We start from the raw sequence: 15556 nt of genomic DNA, 5'->3' as shown, positions 1-15556 counted from the left end.
ACAGCAGCCAGGCTGAGGGGAAACTTGAACAGAAACAGCTGCACTGGAATAGACTGAGCACTTCAGTAAGTGAATATATGATAAATACTAAAACTTGTGGATTTATAATGTAGAAAAACAAGGCTCATTTAAAACTGAGTTAAAAGACCACACCAAGACCAGCCCAGAATTGAGAGGATGGGAATGGCACAGCCTGCACAGGATGCACCCATGGAAACCCCTCCCAGCTGCCTCCAGGGTGGGGTTGGAAGCGGGTGAGTCCCACTGCAGGGACCCCTGGATCTCCCCCACACTTTGTTCCTTTCCCTCAGGAAGAATCCAGGCAGTTCCAGCTCCGTGGGGAGCTGCAGCTGAAATTCAGGCTGATCCTGCTGGCTGCAGGCAGTGAGCTGGGGCTGGACCCTTCCCAGTCCTGGCTGAGCCCCTTGGCTCTGCTCAGAGCTGGGCGAGGGGCTCAGAGGGGGATGAGCTCTTCCTGAGATGCTCAGAGGGGGGTTGGGGTGCTCCTGAGATGCTCAGAGGGGGATTGGGGTGCTCCTGAGATGCCCAGAGGGAGACTGAGATGCTCAGAGGGGGGTTGGGGTGCTCCTGAGATGCTCAGAGGGCGATCAGCTGCTCCTGAGTTCAGGGGTGAGGTCACAAATTCCGCTTTGGACATGGATTTGAGGAAAGAGAGGAAAACTGGGTGTTCAGACAGCCCCAGTCTGTCCCAGTAGCACAAACCAGGCTTTGGTGTCCAGCAGTTTGTGTTTCTGTCCTTCAGCATCAGCAGGAGTTCTCTGGATCATCACCAGGGTCACCTGGTGGCCCAAATACTTCATTCTATTTGCTGGGACTGAAGTCACAGAAATGCCACCCCACTGTGACATTCCCAACCATCCAAACCCCCCCAAAAACCCTAAAAACGCCCAGCATCAAAAGCCATCATCACAAGGTTCTCATTATCTGGCCCGAGGGGACTGGGCTGGTGTCTGGAGAGCTCCCACAGTGCCCCAGTCTCCATCCCAGTGTGCCCAGTGGTCTCCATTTAGCCCCAAAGGATTCCAGGTTTTCAGGGATGGCTCACGTCCCTTCTGTGTTCAGGCAGTGTTACAGTAGCAGAAGGAGCAAAAGGAATCAGGAATTCTGATTTCTGTTCAGCTCTGTACTGCAGGCTTCCTCCTCTGCCTCCTCGCTGCCTGTCAGTGTGCTGGGAAGCACCTGGCCATTTCAAACCTGGAACTGCTCCTTTATCAGCCTTGGACTGGCACTGCCCTTAATTACAGCCTCCCATGGAAATGTCTGTGTGTCCCTTCCTCAGCCTCATGGAAGCCATGGGGCTGCACTAAAACAGCCATGGGATTGAGTCTGGAGTTGGACATTGCACCTCCTCTGACACCCTGCCAGCCTTCAGCACAGATGTTCCCCCTGAGACCGCGTGAAAAACCAGCAGGGAGAGGGGAGAGAGAGGAAAAGGGAGTTCCTCTCAGGGAGCACCAAACCAAAGGGGACGGCAGCAGGAGGTGGCAGTGCCACAGCCCAGAGGAGGCTCTGCAGATGCCATCTGCCTGCTCTGAGGGCTGGGATAGATTTATGGACATAATTCCTTCAGTGTGATCCCATTTCCCTGCTCCTGGGCCTGTATGATTTGCATCAGGAAGATAAATCAGGCACAGCTTGGCATTATGGGACACGAAATCACACAACGTGGACACGCAGCTCTCTCAAGGTAAAAAGGGAAGTTTAATTCCTGACTCCAACATTTATAGATTCCCAAAAGTGACAGTGGGTTGGAGGGTGACAGTGCCACCTCTCCAAGGACACTGGACAAACCAACAGCCCATCAAATTTCTCCTCTTTCATAAAAGAATGCAAACCAATGAGTTATTTACATAAGTGTGTGAGAAAGTTCATTACAAGAATGTAAACATCAGAAAAACTTGAAAAAACAGGAGGACAGCAGCTCACTCCATGTGAGGATTTACCCTGGCACAGGACCTCCCCTGCTCCACGAGGTTTGCTGCAGGCAGACCTGGGGAAAGCCACAGCTGGGTTTGTGGGTTTGTGGCAGCAATCTGGGCTTCTCCTCTAGAGCCCTGAGCAATTCCTAATCCCATCCCTAGCAGCTCCCAGCCCTGCAGTGCCACACTCCTTCCACGCTGGAATGGTTGGGAACGCAGGGGTTAATGGCCATCACGAGCCCAGACACTGATTTAGGGAACAATCCTTTCAAACACACACACAGAAATCAAAATCCAGCTCTTTGGTACATTTTTGAAAGGTTCTTTGGGGCCAGCACTGCAAACCCTTGTCAGAGCAGGAGGAGCTGGCACAGCCTCGGCAGGGCTGGTGTCACCCTGTGTCACTGACATCTCTCATGAAAAATCCTTTTGCCAGGATCTTTTCTCCTGAGAAGCTGGGAAGCTTCAGCTTCCCCATGTTTTGCTGCTTTGGAATGTGATTTGGAGAATTGTTTACCCAGCATGTGAAATTGTTTTTACTTGATGACCAATGACAGCCACCTGTGTCGAGGCTGTGAGCAGTCACGAGATTTTATTATCATTCCTTTCTATTCCTTTCAAGCCTCCTGATGAAATCCTTTCTTCTATTCTTTTAGTATAGTTTTAATATATCATTTTATTTGAATATAATCTATATCATAAAATAATAAATCAGCCTTCTGACACATGGAGCCAAGATCCTCATCTCTTCCTTCGCCCTGGGACCTCTGAGAACAGCACCACACCCTGAGCACCAGAGACCTGACAGCCCCAGAATGGGCCCAAATCCCTGTCAGGAGCACAGGAAACCCAACAATGGGAAAACACAAACCTGGAGGAGGCTTTGTCTCAGCTCTTTCCCTCCAGCTGAAACCCAACCCCGTGCAGCACTCATGGCCTCGCAGCCCGGAGCTGCTTCAGTTCTCAGGATCTCTCTTACAAATTCCTGACCATCATTTTTAGCCACAAACACTTCTTTTTGTTTCCCCTCAGTGCTGTGAGCCACATCCAAAATCTCCATGTGGCTGGAAACCACAGGATAAACCCTTGGACAGCCAGGGGGAAGGAAGTTTGGTGCTTGGCAGGCAGGGAGGCAGAGCAGGTTTCTGGGGGACTCATTGCTCACGGCTGGGCTGAATCACCCCTTCCCTCCTTGCTTCCTTTTTCAAGCTTTTTTTTTTTTAAATTCTACCAGGATTTTACCTTGCCCTGTAATGGCTTTGCTGATGTGATCTTGCTGGTCACAGCCTGGGCACTGTAGTTACATTTTAATTATTAAAATTAAAAATATTCGCCTTAATTCTGTGAATTTTCATGATTTAAAGCTCAATGCTGTCTCCAAGAACACCCCTGGAGGCCTTCACAGCAACTGAAGAAGTATTTCCTCGTCTGGTTTTGACATTTGATCAAATCCCTTGTTTGCTTTTTGGATTTTGGGTGCACAGGAAGAGGGATGGGATATCTGAGCCCTGTCCCGAGCTGCTGGTTTGGTTCCCTGGCAAGAGAACCGAGTCCAGCTCAGGAGTCTTTGCCTTTGGTGTCAGATTTTGGGGTTGCTGATGGCACATTTCATCTGTCACCATGCTGCCCACTCATCTGGCTTGGCTGAATCCTTGGGACATTCCTGACAGGCTGCTCTGGGATTAACTGATCTCATCTCTGCTTTCTGTCTCCTGCAAAATTTGCCAGATCAGGGATAAATGTGTCACTCCCACAGCGCCACTAATTACTGATCATTAATTGCCTCCCTCACAGTTCCCTGGTACAAGATGACTGCTCTGAAGCTGAGTGAGCAGCAGAATTGCTCAGCCTTTCCCGTGGAATCCCTGGGGCTGAGGATGTCACACAGGTGTGTCCCCAAGGCCAGACACTCCCCCTGAGATGGCCTTGGCCAGTGCCCAGCTCCAGCAGGGCGAGCAGAGGGATTCCTGAACAAACCCCACAGCAGACAATGCCATTCCCAGCTCTCTGAAAGCACCAGGAACACTCCAGCATCCCGATTTTCCAGACAGGGATGTTGCACCCAGACACACAAAGCACTTCCAGAGCAGCACAAGGCTGGGGATGGACCTGGGAGGAGCTGGCACGAGATCTGCCTTGGCCTGGCTGGAATAAAGGATCCTCACAGCCAGAGCTGCTGGGAAACTGCAGGGGAGGGGGGAGCTGGGGGAGCCCCAGCACCAGGGACACCCCATGGGGTGAGGGGTGACTGTCACCATCAGGGACAGGGACACGGGGTGAGGGGGTGACTGTCACCATCAGGGACATCCCACGGGGTGAGGGAGTGACTGTCACCACTGGGGACAGGGACACGGGGTGAGGGGGTGACTGTCACCATTGGGGACACTGACATGGATCCCAGTGAAGGGGTGGCTGTCACCATCAGGGACACACCCAGACAGTGGAGAGGTGACTGTCACCATTGGGGACACAGCCAGACAATGAAGGGGCGACTGTCACTAGTGGGGACACACTGAAGGGGTGAAGGCATGACTGTCACCACTGGGGACAGGGACACGGGGTGAAGGGGTGACTGTCCATTGGGGACACACCCAGACAGTGGAGGGGTGACTGTCACCATCAGGGACACCCCACAGGGGGATGGGGTGACTGTCACCATTGGGGACACACCCAGACAGTGGAGGGGTGACTGTCACCATTGGGGACACCCCACAGGGGGAAGGGGTGACTGTCACCATTGGGAACACACCCAGACAGTGGAGAGGTGACTGTCACCATTGGGGACACACCCAGACAATGAAGGGGCAACTGTCACTAGTGGGGACACACTGAAGGGTGAAGGGCTGACTGTCACCATTGGGGACACACCCAGACAGTGGAGGGGTGATTATCACCATTGGGGACACCCCACAGGGGGAAGGGGTGACTGTCACCATCAGGGACATCCCACGGGGTGAGGGGGTGACTGTCACCATTGGGGACACTGACATGGATCCCAGTGAAGGGGTGGCTGTCACCATTGGGGACACACCCAGACAGTGGAGAGGTGACTGTCACCATTGGGAACACAGCCAGACAATGAAGGGGCGACTGTCACTAGTGGGGACACACTGAAGGGTGAAGGGATGACTGTCACCATTGGGGACACACACTGACAGGGTGAAGGGGTGACTGTCACCATCAGGGACACCCCACAGGGGGAAGGGGTGACTGTCACCACCACCAGCCCCTCAGTCAGGATGTCCCTCTGAAGGATGCCCAGCCCTCCTGGACTCCTGTGCCCTTCAGGATGGCTTCCCAAGGGATCCTGACAAATCTGCTCTGGGGGTGCCCAAGGTGGCAGCTCTGCTGTCCCCTCTCCTTTGCACCACGACTGCAGAATCCAGCAAGAAACCCTAAATCCAGGAGTGAAAAGGAGAAATGCACCCTGCTCACTTCCTGTCTGTGGGAATTCAAGCACACATAGGAGGAGGAGGAGTTTTATGGCACTGCAAAAAAAACCCTTAAAAACAAAAACCAAAAACCAAAAATAAAACAAAAACCAAACCAAGCCAAAGCAAACCAAACGAAAAAAACAACAACAAAAAACCCTAAACAAACAAACAAAAAACAGAAAAAAAACCAACAAAAAAACCCAAAAAAAAACCCCAAAAAGCAAAACACCCAAACCAAAAATTATCACCCAGGCCCACGTGACCCCTCCTGCTTTTCATCCTGTCCCTGGTGGTCCCCACAGCTCAGACTCGACCTAAGGCAATTTCCCACATTTCTCTGAGTGGGAAGCAAAGCCATGGGAGTGTCCCCACAGCTCTGCCAGCACGGCCTCAATGGCACTGGGCTCAGTGGGACATGCCAGCTCCTCTGAACCATGGCCAGGGGTGGCCCTGGCACTGCCCAGAAGCAGATCAGGGATTTTCCAGCTTCCCTACAAAGGTGACCACTGGCAGAGTCCAGATTTCACTGGGAAACCCCACAGGAACTGCTGCCTGCAGCACTGCCCTGGGGGCAGGCAGGACAGCAGGACAGGGGTGGGGCAGTGCCCCAAACCCACGGAAATCTCTCCTGATCTGGTCCCATCACTGTGTTCAGGGTTTTTTGGGAGTTGTTTTTCCCCACTTCAAAATCCAAATGGTGCCAGCAAACCAGAAAAACTGGGAGAGAACCCAGGGGTGGGTGGGGAGGTGGATTTGGGAGGAAAGCACCCAAAAAGGGAATGGCTGTGCTGAAGGACAGGCAGGAAGAGGTCCAGGGACGGGGTGGTGGTCTGGAAAAGGCCATGGCACGGGCAGGATGGGGAGAGGTTTCATGGACAGTTATCCTGAGAGCTGCAGAGCGAAGCCAAGGAGGGGAACATTTCAGCTCATCACGAAAGGAAGATGGACAATGTCCCCAAGGAGGTGTCTCCTGCACAAATGTGAGGATTTAATGAATGTTCAGCCTTTAAAGCACCCCCCTGGACACTGCCTGCAGCTGTACACCCACCCACAGAGCCCTGCCACCTCTGTCACACACAGAGTGGGTGAAACCACAGAAAACATCCAGCAACAACCCAAACCCACACAAGGAGCCTTTCCTGGCGTAAAAACACAGGAAGGAAAGGACTTTTAATGGTGTTTCTCCATTTTGGCTGGAGGAACATTGTGGTGGGAGGATTTGTGAGTGCAGGAGCTGCTCCAGAGGAGCTGGGATCCCTGATCCGACACCTGATCCCTGATCCTGTGCCAGATCCCTGATCCTGTTCCTGATCCCTTACCCTGTTCCTGATCCCTCACCCTGTTCCTGATCCCTGATCTTGTCCCTGATCCCTGATCCTGCACTTGATCCCCGATCCCTGTTCCTGATCCCTCACCCTGTTCCTGATCCCTGATCCCTGATCCCTGTTCCTGATCCCTCACCCTGCTCCTGATCCCTGATCTTGTCCCTGATCCTTGATCCTGTTCCTGATCCCTGATGCTGTTCTTGATCCCTCACCCTGTGCCTGATCCCTGTTCCTACACCTGATCCCTGTTCCTGTGCCAGATCCCTGATCCTGTTCCTGATCCCTGACCCTCTTCCTGTCCCTGATCCTGTGCCAGATCCCTGATCCTGTGCCAGATCCCTGATCCTGTTCCTGATCCCTGGTCCTGTGCCTGGTCCCTCACCCTTTTCCTGGTCCCCGATCCTGTTCCTGGTCCCTGACCCTGTTCCTGATCCCTGACCCTGTTCCTGATCCTGTTCCTGATCCCTGATCCTGGATCTGCCCCCACAGGGGTGTGGGGTCTCCAGGAGGGACCCTGAGTGCAATGAACCCAAGCAGAGCCAGCAAGGGTTGGGTGAGGATGGAAAGCTGCAAAAACAGAAAAAAAATCAAAACCCAGTTCCGTGTTCCTCGTGTCAACGTCACACCTGAGTGGAGGACTGGCTCAGCTTGGGGTTGTGGCACCTTCTGCTCTCACAGAGGTGGAATTTCAGCTCTGCTCATCGGGGATGCTGTGTCCTCTCTGCTGAAATCAGTTGATTGTCATACCCATGCTGAAATCAGTTAATTGTCATACCCATGCTGAAATCAATCCGTCAATTGGCCCTGCAAACCTCGGCACGAGCACAAACCCCACAAAACTCAGGCAGCCCCACGCTGCCCCAGACTGCACACCCGGCTCAAATGCAATCAGAGGGAGCAGCAGCCAAAATGGAAGTGCAGAGCAAGGTGAGAGGATTTCAGTGCAGAGTGAGGGAGCTGTCCCTGCCGGGGCTCAGCCTCAGCCACCAGAGCGTGAAGAAGTGCGGGGTCGCACTGATTGGGTGCGTGCACTAATTAGTGCCTGCTGGGCTTCCCCCGTTAAACCCAGTTTTAGGAGCAGACAGGCAATGCAGGAGCTTCCCCAGCCTCTGTCTGAGGGCTGGGCTGGGTGCCCCTCTCCCCAGATGATGCCACACAATGACCAGAGAGCTCCTGCAGGGCCCCGAAACCCAAACTAAACCCAAACTCCTGCAGAGCCCCAAAACCCAAACTAAACCCAAAATCCTGCAGAGCCCCAAAACCCAAACTAAACCCAAAATCCTGCAGAGCCCCAAAACCCAAACTAAACCCAAAATCCTGCAGAGCCCCAAAACCCAAACTAAACCCACACTCCTGCAGAGCCCCAAAACCCAAACTGAACCCAAACTCCTGCAGAGCCCCAAAATTCAAACTAAACGCAAACTCCTGCAGAGCCCCCAAACCCAAACTGAACCCAAACTCCTGCAGAGCCCCAAACCCAAACTGAACCCAAACTCCTGCAGAGCCCCAAAACCCAAACTAAACTCAAACTCACCATCCAGCCCCTGAAGAGCCCCAAAACCCAAATTAACCCGAACTCCTGCAGAACCCCAAAACCCAAACTAAACTCAAACTCCCCATCCAACTCCTGTAGAGCCCCAAAACCAAAACTGGACCCAAACTAAACCCAAACTCCTCACCCAGGTCCTGCAGAGCCCCAAACCCCAACGTGAACCCAAACTCCTGCAGAGCCCCCAAACCCAAACTGAACCCAAACTCCTGCAGAGCCCCCAAACCCAAACTGAACCCAAACTCCCCATGCAGCTCCTGCAGAGCCCCAAAACCCAAACTGAACCCAAACTCCTGTAGAGCCCCAAAACCCAAACTAAACCCAAACTCCTGCAGAGCCCCAAACCCCAACTAAACCCAAACTCCTGCAGAGCCCCAAACCCAAACTGAACCCAAACTCCCCATGCAGCTCCTGTAGAGCCCAGGAACCCCACCTAAACCCAAACTCCTGCAGAGCCCCAAAACCCAAACTGAACCCAAACTCCTGCAGAGCCCCAAAACCCAAACTGAACCCAAACTCCTGCAGAGCCCCAAGCCCAAACTAAACCCAAACTCCTGCAGAGCCCCAAACCCCAAACCAAGCCCAAACCCAGCCCCACGGGGACAGGAGGAGGGAAGAAGAAATGCAGCAAGGAGCTGCTGCAGGGTTTGCAATGCAGGGGGGCCGTGGCTGCCCCCACCTCTGCAGGCCCATTTCTGATGGTTTTTTGGATGTTTTGAGGATAAATCAAAGCTGCAAAGTTGTACATGATCAGACTAAGCTGATAATAACTCTGGATTAATGTGTTTTTGCAATTAATCATGGCTACACACAGCTATGATTAATTGCTATAGCAATTAATAGCTAGAGCTAACAAAATTATATCTTAAAATATATATTATTACAATATATATTTTGACAAATATATAAATATATATTATTAAAAACATTTTATTATATTTTAAAAATATTTTATATATTATTATGATATATTATTATTTTAGATATAAGTATATTATATTTATATAACATATACATTATATTACATATATCCATATATATTTTATATCTTTTTAGATATTATTACAATATATTTTTTATTTTATAAGAGCTGCATCATAGTTATATTTTAAAATATATATGATTTAATACATATTTTATGCTATAAATAAATACATTATATTTTATAATAAATATTAAAATATATTATTATAATATATATTTAATGTACTTTTATATATTTGCTATATATAATAATAATAATATATATATTTATTTTATAATAGCTGCATCATAGCACTATTTTGCAATATATATAATTATAACACATTTTATGCTATAAATAAATATATTTTAATAACAAATATATAAATAAATTATAATAATATATATATTTAATGTACTTTTATATATTTACTATATATTATAATAATATATATTTAATTTTATAATAGCTGCATCGTAGCATTATTTTAAAATATAAATCATTATAATACATTGTATGCTATAAATAAATATATTTTATAATGAATATATAAATATATTATTATAATATATATTTAATGTACTTTTATATATTTGCTATATAATAGAATAATATCTATTTTATTTTATAATAACTGCATCATAGCTGTATTTTTAAATAAATCATTTGGCTACACTTTGCTGCACCTACACTACAATGCCATGAAAGTACAATATGTGAATGAGACATGCTTCCATATGCTATGAAAGTCCAACTAATGTACTTTTGTTAAAAATGTTCAGATTTCAATAGATGTGAAAATATTCAGATTTATTTTGACCAGATCTTTACTTTGTAATTGCATTAAATATTTATGTATTGTCCTTATGCTCACAGTGTCCAGCTGTGCCAACACCTGCTCTGCTCATTGGTAAGGACAATTCCCCACTGTACTCCAGCTCCTCCAAACCAGATTTCTCCCACAATTGTCCCAGATTACATTCCCAGCACATTGAATTCCATTTTTTCCATTTTATTGGGGTGGTTTTGCCTCCCCAGACAGGTTGGACGCGGCACAAAAGTTCATATTTGTGAGCACCCACCCCCAGCCCTGGGCACTGCTCCAGCCTGGGAAGATCAGACAGAAACCGAATGAAACACGAGATAAAGAAGGAGAAAACAACCGGCGACTCATCAGCTGATTCATAAAATATTCACAGGGGAAGTCTGGCACAGAAATCCCACAGCTGACGGGCCTCACTCCGGTTCTGAGCCCCCCAGGATGGACTGGCCACCATCCAGAGGGGTGACAGCAATGCCTGGGTGACACGGCCACCGCTGGCTCTCCAGACAGCTCCTCCTGCAGCCCCTGCTCCCGGTGCTCTCGCTGTTCTGCCAAATTCAATTAAATCTGTTTCATTCCAGGCTGCTCTGGTCCCTCTGTCACTCATCCTGCCTCTCACTCCTGGCCTTATTCCAGGGTTTATTCCCAGCACCCTATTCCCAAAACCCAAACTGAACCCAAACTCCTGCAGAGCCCCAAAACTCCAACGTGAACCCAAACACCTGTAGAGCCCTGGAACCCCACCTAAACCCAAACTCCTGCAGAGCCCCAAACCCCAAACCAAGCCCAAACCCAGCCCCACGGGGACAGGAGGAGGGAAGAAGAAGAGACCCTCCCTGCAGGGTCTCACTTTGGCACTTGCCACCCTGAAGAGATCCTAAATCTCCTGAATAAATTGTTCACGATTGAGGTCAGTTATGGAAACAAATCCAGAGGAGCCCACGGAGCTGCTGCAGGGCTGGAGCCCCTCTGGAGCCAGGCTGGGAGAGCTGGGGGTGCTGCCCTGGGGAGGAGAAGGCTCCAGGGAGAGCTCAGAGCTCTTGCAGGGCCTGAAGGGGCTCCAGGAGAGCTGCAGAGGGACTGGGGACAAGGATGGAGGGACAGGAGCCAGGGAATGGCTCCCAGTGCCAGAGGGCAGGGCTGGATGGGATCTTGGGAATTGGGAATTGTTCCCTGGCAGGGTGGGGAGGGGCTGGGCTGGAATTGCCAGAGCAGCTGGGGCTGCCCCTGGATCCCTGGCAGTGGCCAAGGCCAGGCTGGACACTGGGGCTGGGAGCACCTGGCACAGTGGGAGGTGTCCCTGGCACAGTGGGAGGTGTCCCTGGCACAGAGGGAGGAGCTGGGATTGAAGATCCCTTCCCACCCAAACCCCTCTGGGATTCAGATTCCTGAATCAAGGCTGAAAACCAGGACCAAACCCATTGCAGCAAAGGGATGAAGGAAAGGAAATAATGATTTCCTGGAAGGTTCCAGGTCCCCCAGGGCTCTTTCCCACAGGGGGTTTGTAGCCTGGCAAGGCCTCGTTAGAGAGGTTTGGGCTCTCACAGGGTGCCCAGAGCAGCTGGGGCTGCCCCTGGAGCCCTGGCAGTGCCCAGGGCCAGGCTGGAGCACCTGGGGCAGTGGGAGGTGTCCCTGCCATGGCACTGAGTGAGATTTAGGTTCCCTTCCAACCCAAATCATTCCATGATTCCCTAATTCTAAGTGATGTGGTATTTCCAAATTTCTATTAATTTTTTAACATCAACAAATGCATTTTATCCTGAATGTTTCTAATCCCTGTAAGGGGGAATGAGGAGCCTTTTGGCACTCACTGGAGTGGGTGAGACATGAACTGCAGTCAGAGCTACAGAAGACGGCATTGGAGTAGGATTTATTTGAATCCGAGCTTATTTTAACAAAATTAGGGACTTGAAGAGCCTTCCCCTGACCAAGTGCCCTGCTCACTGGTGCTGGTGGCCACAGATCCTCCAGGACCCTCGTGTTCCCTCACTGTCTGGCCAGGGATCCCCTTAAATACCCCAAATACTCCCAATGACTGAAGGGCATTTCCAGCCCTCATTTGTGTCAAATTTGTAAAGTATTTCCTATGACCCAAAAGATTTCCCTGGGGCTGCTGCCTCACTCAAACAAACTTCAAAAGCTGCAACTCCTTTCTCCCGGGGGTGTAATCCAGGGATTTGTGGTCACTTCCAGCTTCCCCTCAGCCTCAGCCTGCTCCAGCAATGCTGACCCTGTTGTTATTAAGGGATGGAATAAGAAACACTGATTTTTCTGTACAAATGAGCCACAAACTGGCTCAGACCAGACCCCTCCTCTGGGCTCTGTCTGCTTTGTCACATCCTTTTGTTTCCCTCCTGTCCCACGGGGGCTCAGCTCCTCTTCCTGGAAGTTTTGCTGGAAGATTTGGCCAGGATGCTCTGGCAGTGACCTCCTGCCTCTCCCCTCCCACTGCTCCCTCAGCTTTGGGAGCTCCACAGGAGCTCATTTAGGGATGGTGAAAGGAAAGAAAACTTCCTCTGCACCAGCACAGGCTGGAGAGGCTCTCCTTGGGGATTGTCCCTCTCTGAGAAGGGGCTGAACCCACCCTGGAGGGGCCCAGGACTTGGCAAGGGGTGCTGGTCAGGATCTGGTTTTATCCCCAGCATTTGTCCCTTAGCAACAAAGACCCAAACATTTTGGAGCTTCCAGCAGCTCCAGCCACACAGGGAATATTGGATTTCTCCTTCTCCTTCTCCTTCTCCTTCTCCTTCTCCTTCTCCTTCTCCTTCTCCTTCTCCTTCTCCTTCTCCTTCTCCACAGTGCCAGGAATGCCCATCCATGGCCTGGACATCCTGAACCCTGCCTGTCATCCCCAATTTTCCAGTCCCCATCCAAGGGCCAGCCCTGTGACACTCTGCAGTAACAGGAAGGGCCTGCATTGTGGAGGATTTGGGACGTGAACTCGGCATCCTGCATGTGATGGAACAACTCCTTCAACACAAACACTGGATTACCAAACACCTTCACCAGCCAGCCCAGACAACCCCACTGCCAGTGCCAGGAGAAGCTCCAGGAGAAGCTCCAGGAGATGCTCCAGGAGAAGCTCCAGGAGATGCTCCAGGAGATGCTCCAGGAGGAGCTCCAGGAGATGCTCCAAGAGGAGCTCCAGGAGATGCTCCAGGAGAAGCTCCAGGAGATGCTCAGGAGATGCCCCAGGAGAAGCTCCAGGAGATGCTCAGGAGATTTTCAAGGAGGTGCTTCAGGAGAAGCTCCAGGAGAAGCTCCAGGAGAACCTGGTGGGGAGCAGCAGGATGATTTTCCAGGAGAAATGGCTCCCACCTTGGATCTCAAGCCCTTCCCAGGGTGGGGCTGGCAGCAGCAGCTGAGCCCTCTGAGGTTTCTGGGGATGTGCAATTCCTGAGGGCTGGAGCACATCCCTGCCCTCACTGGCACCTTCCTGGGAGCTCCCCACCAGCTGATCCTTGGGATCCATCCTTGGCTCTGCCAGAATTCAGAGGGGAATCAAACAAGTCTGACACCTCCCCAGGCAAGGCCCAATTCCCCAGGGAAAGCTCCTAACACATTATTAATTACAATAATTAATAGTGATAGGCCGGGTTTATTTCCACAGCATGGGAGCCAAACAGCTTCTGGCTCTATTGAAACCTGGCAAACAAAACCAAGCCCAGCTGCTCCATCCCTCTTTTCCTGAGGTGACAAAACTCTCCAACAGCACAGGAGAGACAACCTGAGAACCAGCAGCAACAAAAATCCTCAGAAAGTACCAAAAAAATATCAATTTCTGCTCTGTTCTTGCCCTCATCACCACTGGGCATTGATGGCTGATGAATTTCTGGTCTCCAGATATAAATACCATGGACAGAATTCCCAAAGCCACTCAGGTTATTACAAGCCCTCGACCCCCCAGAGGATCTGATGGATTGGGCTGGGATTATCACCTCTGAGCAGCCCATCCCATCAACCTTCCCCCTGCTCCCAGCACCCGGGGCTGTAATTATTAATGACATTCTCTACCTGGCTCTGGTGGAGGCAGAAATGCTCCAAGCCTCAGACACAGCCCAAGCCCTTCTCCATCCCTCAGACTGGATCCAAGACAAACCAATTTGTAGGAACTGATTCAATTATTTCTCATTTCCTGCCTCCTGTCAGAGCTGAGTGAGGAAATGAGGACTGATCCCAGGGAGGCCTGAGATACCATCAGTCCCTCTGGACAGCAGGAGCTGGAGGATTGAAAGTTTTGTCCTACAAAATTTCAGATCAGTTCCAGACAGGTGAGAGATTCCAGGGGAGCTTTGGCCCTCAGGCTCTCACCTGGACTAAAGGAATGGGGGGGGTTAAGCCCTGCTCGTCCTCACTGGCACAGAGGGGGGACCTGGGTGGAACACCTGGAAGGAGGCCCTAAACCATCAATCCTGCTGAATCCATGGGCACCAGGAGGGTCTTTTAGTGCTCCTACAGTCACAATGTGGGTCCCAACCCAGGCCTGGGTGTGGGAGGGCTGCAGGCACGAGCTGAGCTCACCCACCCCAGAGGAATCCTTGCCTGAATTCCTGCCAGGCTGGCACCTCGCTCCCCACCCTGAGAGCCCCTGGGTGACTCTTCCCACTCTGGCCAAAATCCCGCATCCCCAAGGACCATCCCCCATCAGCCATGGGGTCTCCAGCCAAGTTCCAAACCCCCCGAGGTTTTCCAGGGGCTCAGCTCTGGGGGTGCCCTTTCCCACCTGGGAGCTGGAGTCACAATTCCAGCTCCAGCTGGAGTTGGGCTTGGATTTCCTTGATTTCCCTCAATTTCCCTTGATTTCCTTTGATTTCCCTTGATTTCCCTCAATTTCCTTTGATTTCCTTTGATTTCCCTCAATTTCCCTTTATTTTCCTCAATTTCCCTTGATTTCCCATGATCTCTGTCAATGCCCCACAATTTCCCTCAATTTCCCATTATTTTCCTTGATTTCCCTTGATTTCCCTCGATTTCTCTTGATTTGCCTCAATTCCCTTCAATTTCTCTCAATTTCCCTCAATTTCCCATTATTTCCCTCAATTTCTCTCAATTTCCCTCAATTTCCCATTATTTCCCTCGATTTCCCTCAATTTCCCATTATTTCTCTCAATTTCCCATTATTTTCCTCGATTTCCCTCAATTTCCCATTATTTCTCTCATTTTCCCTCCATTTCCCTCTGCTGCTGCAGAAGCTGGGGCAGCCCAGGCAGGGGGAACTGGATCCTGCTGGATCCTGCTGGATCCTGCTGGATCTGGTTCCAGTTGGATCCTGTTGGATCCTGTTGGATCCTGCTGGATCTGGATCCTGTTGGATCTGGCTGGATGTGGAACCTGTTGGATCCTGATGGATCCTGTTGGATCCTGTTGGATCCTGTTGGATCCTGCCAGATCTGGAGCCTGTTGGATCTGGATCCTGCTGGATCCTGCTGGGTCCTGTTGGATCCTGTTGGATCCGGCTGGATCTGGATCCTGTTGGATCCTGATGGATCCTGCTGGATCTGGATCCTGCTGGATCCTGTTG

General features: G+C 50.6%; 1 protein-coding gene across 7 annotated transcripts in view; it reads right to left on the bottom strand.

The window, feature by feature from the left end:
• The window catches only part of HIVEP3 (HIVEP zinc finger 3), a 303760-nt gene that overhangs the window by 24080 nt on the left and 264124 nt on the right, over positions 1-15556 (bottom strand). The gene's annotated exons all lie outside the window — the stretch shown is intronic.

Source organism: Haemorhous mexicanus, chromosome 27, assembly GCF_027477595.1.
Source record: "Haemorhous mexicanus isolate bHaeMex1 chromosome 27, bHaeMex1.pri, whole genome shotgun sequence".
Classification (NCBI taxonomy): Eukaryota; Metazoa; Chordata; class Aves; order Passeriformes; family Fringillidae; genus Haemorhous; species Haemorhous mexicanus.
Note: the sequence above shows the minus strand (reverse complement) of the source record. Positions and strands in the feature narration are given on the sequence as shown.